At 40.8% G+C, this 11,371-nt stretch overlaps 1 protein-coding gene across 1 annotated transcript in view; it reads right to left on the reverse strand.

Moving 5' to 3' along the window:
- The window catches only part of sugt1 (SGT1 homolog, MIS12 kinetochore complex assembly cochaperone), an 84,872-nt gene that overhangs the window by 30,806 nt on the left and 42,695 nt on the right, over positions 1-11,371 (reverse strand). The gene's annotated exons all lie outside the window — the stretch shown is intronic.

Below are 11,371 nucleotides of genomic sequence, written 5' to 3' on the forward strand. Positions count from 1 at the left end.
CCCTTTTGTGTTTGTAAACCTTTATATCATATATTGATGAGCCAAGATGGCGCCGAGTATGGCTGCCTCGTCGCGAGCTCCACCAAGTTCCAACATTACACGCTCCATACTATACATTAATGCCACTGTTTTGCAGATACCAACCTCTGTACATTTTATATCTCTTATCTTATTGTTTACTTTATTCATTTGTATACTTAGATTAGCCATTTTTATATTTTACTTGTTTTTACATTACTGTATTTTTGCACAACTCTATTGCTGTGAAGCTCGCACACAAGAATTTACTCGCATGTACTGTACCAGTGTACCTGCACATGTGACGTGACAATAAAAGTGATTTGATTTTATATCAAATAGCATGTTATAATTATGAAAGACCTCTTAAAATGAGCAAGCAATTGCCAGTTATTCAAGTTTTATTCAAAATTAGTTTGCATAACTTCAGCACTTCAACTTTACTTCACAGTAAACAAATGCGTGTGCAAAAAATAAGTAAACCTGAGCCGATTTTCCCCTCGTGCGAGAATCTGCTAGCCTGCAAGCCAGACAAAAACTAGGAGGATAACGCTGCGAGCGGCTGCGGCCCAAACAGAACCAGAACCGCTCACGGCGCAAACAGCTCGCCGGCTGTTTCCCTATTAACACACGTCCGTTTTAATTTCCACACTTTTTTTCTCACACTAACAAGGATTGCCAAAAGCATGTTTGCTGTGGTTTTGTCAAATTATACTGATCACAAAACATTTATTTACTTTCTTTCGTTTTCCTCCGCCACTCATAAATACCCGTGTCCTCCTGCAGAAACCCCGAGGGACAACAGACATCAATAACACAATAAAAAGTCCGACGTGTTGTGTAAAAACTGCTATTTTTAGCACATTTTAAGCCCGACGTGTTGCTACCAGATGTACGGTGTGAGCTGAAACTGACTGCTACAAATGAAAAAGTCGCACAGTGTCCGCAGAATATATAGAAAAACAGGCTAAAATGCATTATCTTGTAGAGGCTCCGAGTCCGCTTGCAGAAGTGACATTTACAGGTGCTGCAGCACGGAGGATGTGGTGTTGTGCTAGGCTAAATCCATTTTTACAGTATTTATACTGGACTACGTTTTCCGCCTAACGACGTGAAAAATGGTTCCACAACTTGACATTTTCTGTCTTTTTCGCACTCCACCGGGGTCCACGTTGTCCGCCATGGCTTAAGAGAAAGTTAAGTTACATTCGCCACTCGCGTGTGCATTCAGTCCAGTGGGCATGTGCGTCACTTATTTCGGTCCGGGTGAAACATGACCCCGGGCGATTGCAAAGCCATGAATTAATTAAATATGAATTAAACGAATCCTCGAGGCAGAGAATTTGACTCGAGGATTTTTTGTACTCGAATTATTCGAGGTACTCGAGGAATCGTTTCAGCTCTAAATAAAATGAACCTCTCTTATATTTTTGCATGATTATTGCTTGTGTTTTTTCTGGAAAAAAATTAGAAAAAATTGCGAATAATTTTTTTCATAATTTGAGATTAATTAGTTAATTTATTTGAATCGATTCCTGGCCTTAATATGTGTGTGTTAGGGGCTGCATGACTTGGTTAAACACATATGTTCTAACAACGGTAGTTTCTGCATCTTTACTGTTTCCCTGCATCAGCCCTCTCCCCCCTCCCCCTGCGCAGCGGCCGCAAACTCACTGATGCGCCTGCAGCCTCTCAGAGTCGCTGCTGCTCTAAACATTAAAATAATTATTTAATTTTCTGTTCCTCACTTCTGATCACCTTCAGTGTGTCTGTTTGTTGCAACCACCAGGTACAAAAACTAACTTGTTTTTAACCCAAACCCTAACCCATTTGTTACGGCTGTTGCCGACAAAAACAGCGGAGTGCGCGCCGGCCACACCAGTGAGATGAAATCACCGGAGGACAAAACAGGTGATGAGCTCCGCTTCGCAGCAGCAAAACGCATCAGGCACAAATAAAAGACAGAAAACATAAAAGGAAATGAGCCGACATGAACGATTGCGTGTTAAATTTGTTTTTGAGGTGGCGACACCTGATTTGATAATGTTACTGTGGCCGTGCTCAGGACGCAGATGTCTGGAGCGCATCAACGATCAGAGCTTTGCATGCGCAGGCTGGTTAAGGTTAGGATGGGGGTGAGGGGAAGGTTAAATTGCAAGAGGGTAAAGGTCACAACTTGGTTAAATGTCTGTTTTACAGCAGGCGTCAGATACCGACGCTCTGGCACAGCGCATTGCCTCCCAACGCGCAGGGGCTCATCACCTGCTGTCTTTTCCAAGGACTGCATCTTGTCGGTCATTATCACGTGACAGCAACTAGTTGATACAACCCCTAGTGTGTGTGTGTGTGTGTGTGTGTGTGTGTGTGTGTGGTGTGTGTGTGTGTGTGGTGTGTGTGTGTGTGTGTGTGTGTGTGTGTGTGTGGTGTGTGTGTGTGTGTGTGTGTGGTGTGTGTGTGTGTGTGTGTTTGTATGACTATACTTGTGAGGACGTACCCTTGACAAACGACCTGTACTGTGAGGACATTTTCCTTTGTGAGGACATTTTGCCATGTCCTCACAAAATTTTGCCTTAAATCTTCTTTAATTACACTCAAACGTGTTCTGGCAAAGTTTCAGAAAAATACCTCAGAAAAATAGTAATTACTGACATGTGTGTTTTGGAATCAACTCTTGAGCTCACCTAGTGGACACACACTAGTACTGCAGCTCTGGACTTGAATTTTTTGCTCCAATTTTCTGATTGGCTGAGGCCATGGATTTTTCTGATTGGCTTTTGTAGTTATGTGACCTGCTTGACAAGTAAGTGAAATGAAATGAAACTTAAAAACTACATGGATTTATAAGTTTAGACAAAATATTTTAAATTAATTCTCGGTTAACATTTAATTCTAATGACTAATTCTGCTCCTTATATTCATATAAAATAAAAATAATTACAATAATAATAAATTCAAATTCATTGTTAAATCATATTAAATAATACACTATAGCCAATATAGGCTGTAAACTCTGGCCCTTCTGAATGAGACAGCAACTTGAAACTTGAATATGTTGGAGCTGTCAGCTATGTAAACATATAGTTAAAGTTTCAATTCTCTAGGTTGAAGAGAACCATGTTTTTCAGCCCAAATCATTCCTTTTTTCTGCATATATGACCCTTTTGAATGAGACAGCAACTTGACACTTGAATATTTTGGAGTTGCCAGCTATGTAAAGACACAGTAAAAGGTTCAAGTCTCTAGGTTGAAGAGAACATTGTTTTTCAGACCAAAACCTTCCTTTTTTCTGCATGTACCAAAACGTTGTGACCTCTGACCCAGAACACCACCAGAACGATGCAATGGCTACCAATCCGCCTGGGCTAGCTCGGGGTGCCGGTGGCATGCCAAATCGGTGTTTGTTTGGTGAAAATCGGTTGAAAAATAACACATTTGCGAGCACATGGCAAAAATGGCGGGGAAACTGCCCTCTGGGCCCAAACAAACCTTTACAACAATGCGACCGGCACAAATTTAAAACCTGTGGGTCGCGCCAGCATCGGGATGCACCAAAACAACTTTTGTGTGCATCAAACCAACGTGGGCCGAACGGCGGCCAAAAAGGGGCACAAATATAGGTCAGGCTTCGTTTGGGGCCTAGGGTTTGGCCCAAACGTCCAGTTGCTTTTAAATTATTAAAAATAGTTATATTCTACATAGGGACACGAAATTCACATATGTTGTAAACCCTAACCCTAACCAAAAATCCCCACTTTCAATGGGAAATTGTGATTTTCTTCAAACTCTCTCTCAGGACAGCTGGGCCTCATGGCTTAGGCTGCTGCCTCAACTCAGGATAAGCGGATGAAAATGGATGAATGGTTGGATGAAATTATTGTTTTAGTAATAGTGTTCTGACCCTCCCTTTAAGACGATAGTGTTTGCGTTCTGGTATGTCTCTCCTAGTCTAAAAAGCCCCCCCAAGTCCCGTACTTCAAAAAGCTCCTATACTTTAACATTGCCTTTTCCACTAATTTTAAGGTCACGGTGTGGGTCACAGGAGTGATGTAACTGGTCAGAAATCAGGTCACTTCATTGTCATAACCCTCCCTTTAAGGCGTTAGTGTCTGCATTCTGATATGTCATTCCTAGTCTAAAGAGCCCCCTCAAATGTACTCTAAAAAGCTCCTATACTTTAACATTGCCTTTTCCACTAATTTTGAGGTCACGGTGTGGGTCACAGGAGGGATGTAAAGGGTCTTAAATCAGGTCACTTCATCATCATAACCCTCCCTTCGAGGTGGTCATGTCTAGCATTGTCACGGTGTGAAAATTTAACCTCACGGTTATTGTGACCAAAATTATCACGGTTTTCGGTATTATCGCGGTATTTTTTTAAACGTGTTACATTTTCAGACAACTACATAAACCCTGTATGTCAGGAAAATATTGTCCTCAGTTTGTGTCTAAATTTTGCCTAAAATTTATTATTTTGTATTTATGTTGTTTATTTGTTTACATTTTTCCCCTTTAGTATTTAAAATACATTATTTGCCCACAACTTCTTATTTTTTGTCTGTTTGATGTCATCAATTTAAAAATATTAGATCAGATGATACTCGGTATTCAAGTAGCCTTCTAATCAGATACTTTTTTTTACCCTTTCTTGAGTAATAAACCCTATATCAGGAAAAAATTGTCCTCGGTTTGTGTCCTTTCGGTGAGCTTTGCAGATTTGGGAAAATGTCATCAGGCAGTAATCATTGTTAAATTCATAATTATTCTCGCAGAGAGACCAACTCTTAACTGTCCCTGGGAGCCCCGTAATGCATAGCGTCATTTCAAAATGGGGATGTCCGTGACACGGTTTACATGCAGGTAGCGGTGCTGCAGCTGCTTTATATAGTCATTCATGCGCAAAAAATTCCCCCACCCCCGTACTTCAAAAAGATCCCATACTTTAACATTGCCTTTTCCACTAATTTTGAGGTCACGGTGTGGGTCACAGGAGGGATGTAAAGGGTCTTAAATCAGGTCACTTCATCATCATATACCCTCCCTTCGAGGTGGTCATGTCTAGCATTGTCACGGTGTGAAAATTTAACCTCACGGTTATTGTGACCAAAATTATCACGGTTTTCGGTATTATCATGGTATTTTTTTAAACGTGTTACATTTTCAGACAACTACATAAACCCTGTATATCAGGAAAAAATTGTCCTCGGTTTTTGTCCTTCCGGTGAGCTTTGCAAATTTGGGAAAATGTCATCAGGCAGTAATCATTGTTAAATTCATAATTATTCTCGGAGAGAGACCAACTCTTAACTGTCCCTGGGAGCCCCGTAATGCATAGCGTCATTTCAATATGGAGGTGTCTGCGACACGGTTTACATGCAGGTAGCGGTGCTGCAGCTGCTTTATATAGTCATTCATGCACAAAAAATTCCACCATCCCCGTACTTCAAAAAGATCCCACACTTTAACATGGCCTTTTCCACTAATTTTGAGGTCACGGTGTGGGTCACAGGAAGGATGTAAAGGGTCTTAAATCAGGTCACTTCATCATCATAACCCTCCCTTCGAGGTGGTCATGTCTAGCATTGTCACGGTGTGAAAATTTAACCTCACGGTTATTGTGACCAAAATTATCACTGTTTTCGGTATTATCGTGGTATTTTTTTTAAACGTGTTACATTTTCAGACAACTACATAAACCCTGTATATCAGGAAAATATTGTCCTCAGTTTGTGTCTAAATTTTGCCTAAAATTTGTTATTTTGTAATTATGTTGTTTATTTGTTTACATTTTTCCCCTTTAGTATTTAAAATACAATATTTGCCCATAACTTCTTATTTTTTGTCTGTTTGATGTCATCATTTTAAAAATATTAGATCAGATGATACTCGGTACTCAAGTAGCCTTCTAATCAGATACTTTTTTTTTACCCTTACTTGAGTAATAAACCCTATATCAGGAAAAAATTGTCCTCGGTTTGTGTCCTTCCGGTGAGCTTTGCAAATTTGGGAAATGTCATCAGGCAGTAATCATTGTTAAATTCATAATTATTCTCGGAGAGAGACCAACTCTTAACTGTCCCTGGGAGCCCCGTAATGCATAGCGTCATTTCAAAATGGGGATGTCCGCGACACGGTTTACATGCAGGTAGCGGTGCTGCAGCTGCTTTATATAGTCATTCATGCGCAAAAAATTCCCCCTTCCTCGTACTTCAAAAAGATCCCATACTTTAACATGGCCTTTTCCACTATTTTTGAGGTCACGGTGTGGGTCACAGGAGGGATGTAAAGGGTCTTAAATCAGGTCACTTCATCGTCATAACCCTCCCTTCGAGGCGGTCATGTCTTTATTCTGATATGTCATTCAAAAGGAAAAAAAGCCCCCCCAAATGTTCTTCAAAAAGATCCCATACTTTAACATGGCCTTTTCCACTAAATTTGAGGTTACGGTGTGGGTCACAGGAGTCATGTAACTGGTCAGAAATCAGGTCACTTCATCGTCATAACCCTCCCTTTAAGGCGGTAGTGTCTGCATTCTGATACATCATTCATGCGCAAAAAATTCCCCCACCCCCGTACTTCAAAAAGCTCCTATACTTTAACATTGCCTTTTCCACTAATTTTGAGGTCACGGTGTGGGTCACAGGAGTGATGTAAATGGTCAGAAATCAGGTCACTTCATCGTCATAACCCTCCCTTTAAGGCGGTATTGTCTGCATTCTGATACGTCATTCTTAGTCTAAAGAGCCCCCTCAAATGTACTCAAAAAAGCTCCTATACTTTAACATTGCCTTTTCTACTAATTTTGAGGTCACGGTGTGGGTCACAGGAGGGATGTAGAGGGTCTTAAATCAGGTCACTTCATCATCATAACCCTCCCTTCGAGGCGGTCATGTCTTTATTCTTATAAGTCATTCATACACAAAAAAAAAACCCCGAAATGTTCTTCAAAAAGATCCCATATTTTAACATTGCCTTTTCCACTAATTTTGAGGTCACAGTGTGGGTCACAGGAGGGATGTAAAGGGTCTTAAATCAGGTCACTTCATCATCATAACCCTCCCTTCGAGGCGGTCATTTCTAGCATATTTGCCCATAACTTCTTATTTTTTGTCTGTTTGATGTCATCATTTTAAAAATATTAGATCAGATGATACTGGGTACTCAAGTAGCCTTCTAATCAGATACTTTTTTTTACCCTTACTTGAGTCATAAACCCTATATCAGGAAAAAATTGTCCTCGGTTTGTGTCCTTCCGGTGAGCTTTGCAGATTTGGGAAAATGTCATCAGGCAGTAATCATTGTTAAATTCATAATTATTCTCGGAGAGAGACCAACTCTTAACTGTCCCTGGGAGCCCCGTAATGTATAGCGTCATTTTAAAATGGGGATGTCCGCGACACGGTTTACATGCAGGTAGCGGTGCTGCAGCTGCTTTATATAGTCATTCATGCGCAAAAAATTCCCCCTTCCTCGTACTTCAAAAAGATGCCATACTTTTACATTGCCTTTTCCACTAATTTTGAGGGCACGGTGTGGGTCACAGGAGGGATGTAAATGGTCTTAAATCAGGTCACTTCATCATCATAACCCTCCATTTGAGGCGGTCATTTCTACATTCTGATATGTCATTCATGCGCAAAAAATTCCCCCACCCCCGTACTTCAAAAAGCTCCTATACTTTAACATTGCCTTTTCCACTAATTTTGAGGGCACGGTGTGGGTCACAGGAGGGATGTAAATGGTCTTAAATCAGGTCACTTCATCATCATAACCCTCCCTTCGAGGCGGTCATGTCTTTATTCTTATAAGTCATTCATACACAAAAAAAGCCCCCGAAATGTTCTTCAAAAAGATCCCATATTTTAACATTGCCTTTTCCACTAATTTTGAGGTCACGGTGTGGGTCACAGGAGGGATGTAAAGGGTCTTAAATCAAGTCACTTCATCTTCATAACCCTCCCTTCGAGGCGGTCATTTCTAGCATATTTGCCCATAACTTCTTATTTTTTGTCTGTTTGATGTCATCATTTTAAAAATATTAGATCAGATGATACTCGGTACTCAAGTAGCCTTCTAATCAGATACTTTTTTTTACCCTTACTTGAGTCATAAACCCTATATCAGGAAAAAATTGTCCTCGGTTTGTGTCCTTCCGGTGAGCTTTGCAGATTTGGGAAAATGTCATCAGGCAGTAATCATTGTTAAATTCATAATTATTCTCGGAGAGAGACCAACTCTTAACTGTCCCAGGGAGCCCCGTAATGTATAGCGTCATTTCAAAATGGGGATGTCCGCGACACGGTTTACATGCAGGTAGCGGTGCTGCAGCTGCTTTATATAGTCATTCCTGCGCAAAAAATTCCCCCTTCCTCGTACTTCAAAAAGATCCCATACTTTAACATTGCCTTTTCCACTAATTTTGAGGGCACGGTGTGGGTCACAGGAGGGATGTAAAGGGTCTTAAATCAGGTCACTTCATGATCATAACCCTCCCTTCGAGGTGGTCATGTCTAGCATTGTCACGGTGTGAAAATTTAACCTCACGGTTATTGTGACGTAAATTATCACGGTTTTCGGTATTATCGTGGTATTTTTTTAAACGTGTTACATTTTCAGACAACTACATAAACCCTGAATATCAGGAAAAAATTGTCCTCGGTTTGTGTCCTTCCGGTGAGCTTTGCAAATTTGGGAAAATGTCATCAGGCAGTAATCATTGTTAAATTCATAATTATTCTCGGAGAGAGACCAACTCTTAACTGTCCCTGGGAGCCCCGTAATGCATAGCGTCATTTCAAAATGGGGATGTCCGCGACACGGTTTACATGCAGGTAGCGGTGCTGCAGCTGCTTTACATAGTCATTCATGCGCAAAAAATTCCCCCTTCCCCGTACTTCAAAAAGATCCCATACTTTAACATTGCCTTTTCCACTAATTTTGAGGTCACGGTGTGGGTCACAGGAGGGATGTAAAGGGTCTTAAATCAGGTCACTTCATCATCATAACCCTCCCTTCGAGGTGGTCATGTCTAGCATTGTCACGGTGTGAAAATTTAACCTCACGGTTATTGTGACCAAAATTATCACGGTTTTCGGTATTATCGTGGTATTTTTTTAAACGTGTTACATTTTCAGACAACTACATAAACCCTGAATATCAGGAAAAAATTGTCCTCGGTTTGTGTCCTTCCGGTGAGCTTTGCAAATTTGGGAAAATGTCATCAGGCAGTAATCATTGTTAAATTCATAATTATTCTCGGAGAGAGACCAACTCTTAACTGTCCCTGGGAGCCCCGTAATGCATAGCGTCATTTCAATATGGGGGTGTCTGCGACACGGTTTACATGCAGGTTGCAGTGTTTCGGCTGCTTTATATAGCAACTCGTTGCATTCTCCCTCAACCCAAATCCTCGGATCACGCATTTTAGTTAAAACGCTAACGTTAACTTGCCTTGCGTTTACTGTAGAGTTGTGGGTGATGGTCACGCAGATGTGTCATGAGATCAAAAAGATCCCATACTTTAACATTGCCTTTTCCACTAATTTTGAGGTCACGGTGTGGGTCACAGGAGCAATGTAAAGGGTCTTAAATCAGGTCACTTCATCATCATAACCCTCCCTTTGAGGCGGTCATATCTGCATTCTGATACGTCATTCATGCGCAAAAAAGACCCCACCCCCATACTTCAAAAAGCTCCTATACTTTAACATTGCCTTTTCCACAAGTTTTGAGGTCACGGCGTGGGTCACAGGAATGATGTAAAGGGTCTTAAATCAAGTCACTTCATCATCATAACCCTCCCTTCGAGGCGGTCATGTCTTTATTCTGATATGTCATTCATACGCAAAAAAGCCCCCCCAAACGTTCTTCAAAAAGATCCTATACTTTAACATTGCCTTTTCCACTAATTCTGAGGTCAGTGTGTGAGTCACAGGAGTGATGTAAATGGTCAGAAATCAGGTCACTTCATCGTCATAACCCTCCCTTTAAGGCGGTAGTGTCTGCATTCTGATACGTCATTCATGCGCAAAAAATTCCCCCACCCCCGTACTTCAAAAAGCTCCTATACTTTAACATTGCCTTTTCCACTAATTTTGAGGTCACGGTGTGGGTCACAGGAGGGATGTAAATGGTCTTAAATCAGGTCACTTCATCATCATAACCCTCCCTTTGAGGCGGTCATTTCTACATTCTGATATGTCATTCATGCGCAAAAAATTCCCCCACCCCCGTACTTCAAAAAGCTCCTATACTTTAACATTGCCTTTTCCACTAATTTTGAGGTCAAGGTGTGGGTCACAGGAGGGATGTAAAGGGTCTTAAATCAGGTCACTTCATCGTCATAACCCTCCCCTCGAGGCGGTCATGTCTTTATTCTGATATGTCATTCATACGCAAAAAATCCCCCCCAAATGTTCTTCAAAAAGATCCCATACTTTAACATGGCCTTTTCCACTAATTTTGAGGTCACGGTGTGGGTCACAGGAGTGATTTAAATGGTCAGAAATCAGGTCACTTCATCGTCATAACCCTCCCTTTAAGGCGGTAGTGTCTGCATTCTGATATGTCATTCTTAGTCTAAAGAGCCCCCTCAAATGTCCCCAAAAAAGCTCCTATACTTTTAACATTGTCCAAAATCCAAAAACTCTCCATGTCCAAAATGTGCGTAAGCCAGCTCCTTAGGTCAACTCAAAGTTGCCAACATTTTCCCACTACTTTTTCCTTTATAAATCCCAAAGTTTGAATGGCAAGTTACTTTTGCAGTTTTGCAACCCCATTTTGTGGGTAAGCAAGCTTTATAAATGACACCCCAGGCCACTATAAAACTTACTGATGTACATCTGCAGCATGCAAGGACCATTTACAGGGGTTGATTTTATTTGTCACAGTTTTCACCCCTTCAGAGTTTGTAGGTATGAACGTTCTTGTTCTCAACACCATCACAGTTGATTCATTGGTTGAGCCCCAATACATAAAAAATAAATTAAATGAACAAGATAAATATTATATATATATAATGTGTGTGTATGTATGTATGTGTGTGTAAGCTGTTGAAATATATGCTCATATATTTATTAATAAATATCTAATATATACATATGAGACTCACATGGTCAAGTGTGATTTTAGTTTTCAGCAGAAACAGACTTTTTTGGGAGTGGGGGTGGGGAGTGGCTCTGCACCTGCACTGGACAGGGGAGCAAAAGTTCATGATGCATTCAGGGAAAATTGGTGTGTCCAACTATACTGAAATAAAAACATCTAAAGAGGTTTATTTGTGAATGCTATGAGTTTTCTGTAAAATGATTATTGCTTAAATATTGCACATGAAATTAGCTCATGCCTGAAGTCTGTT

Source organism: Nothobranchius furzeri, chromosome 11 (genome assembly GCF_043380555.1).
Source record: "Nothobranchius furzeri strain GRZ-AD chromosome 11, NfurGRZ-RIMD1, whole genome shotgun sequence".
In the NCBI taxonomy this organism is placed as follows: domain Eukaryota; kingdom Metazoa; phylum Chordata; class Actinopteri; order Cyprinodontiformes; family Nothobranchiidae; genus Nothobranchius; species Nothobranchius furzeri.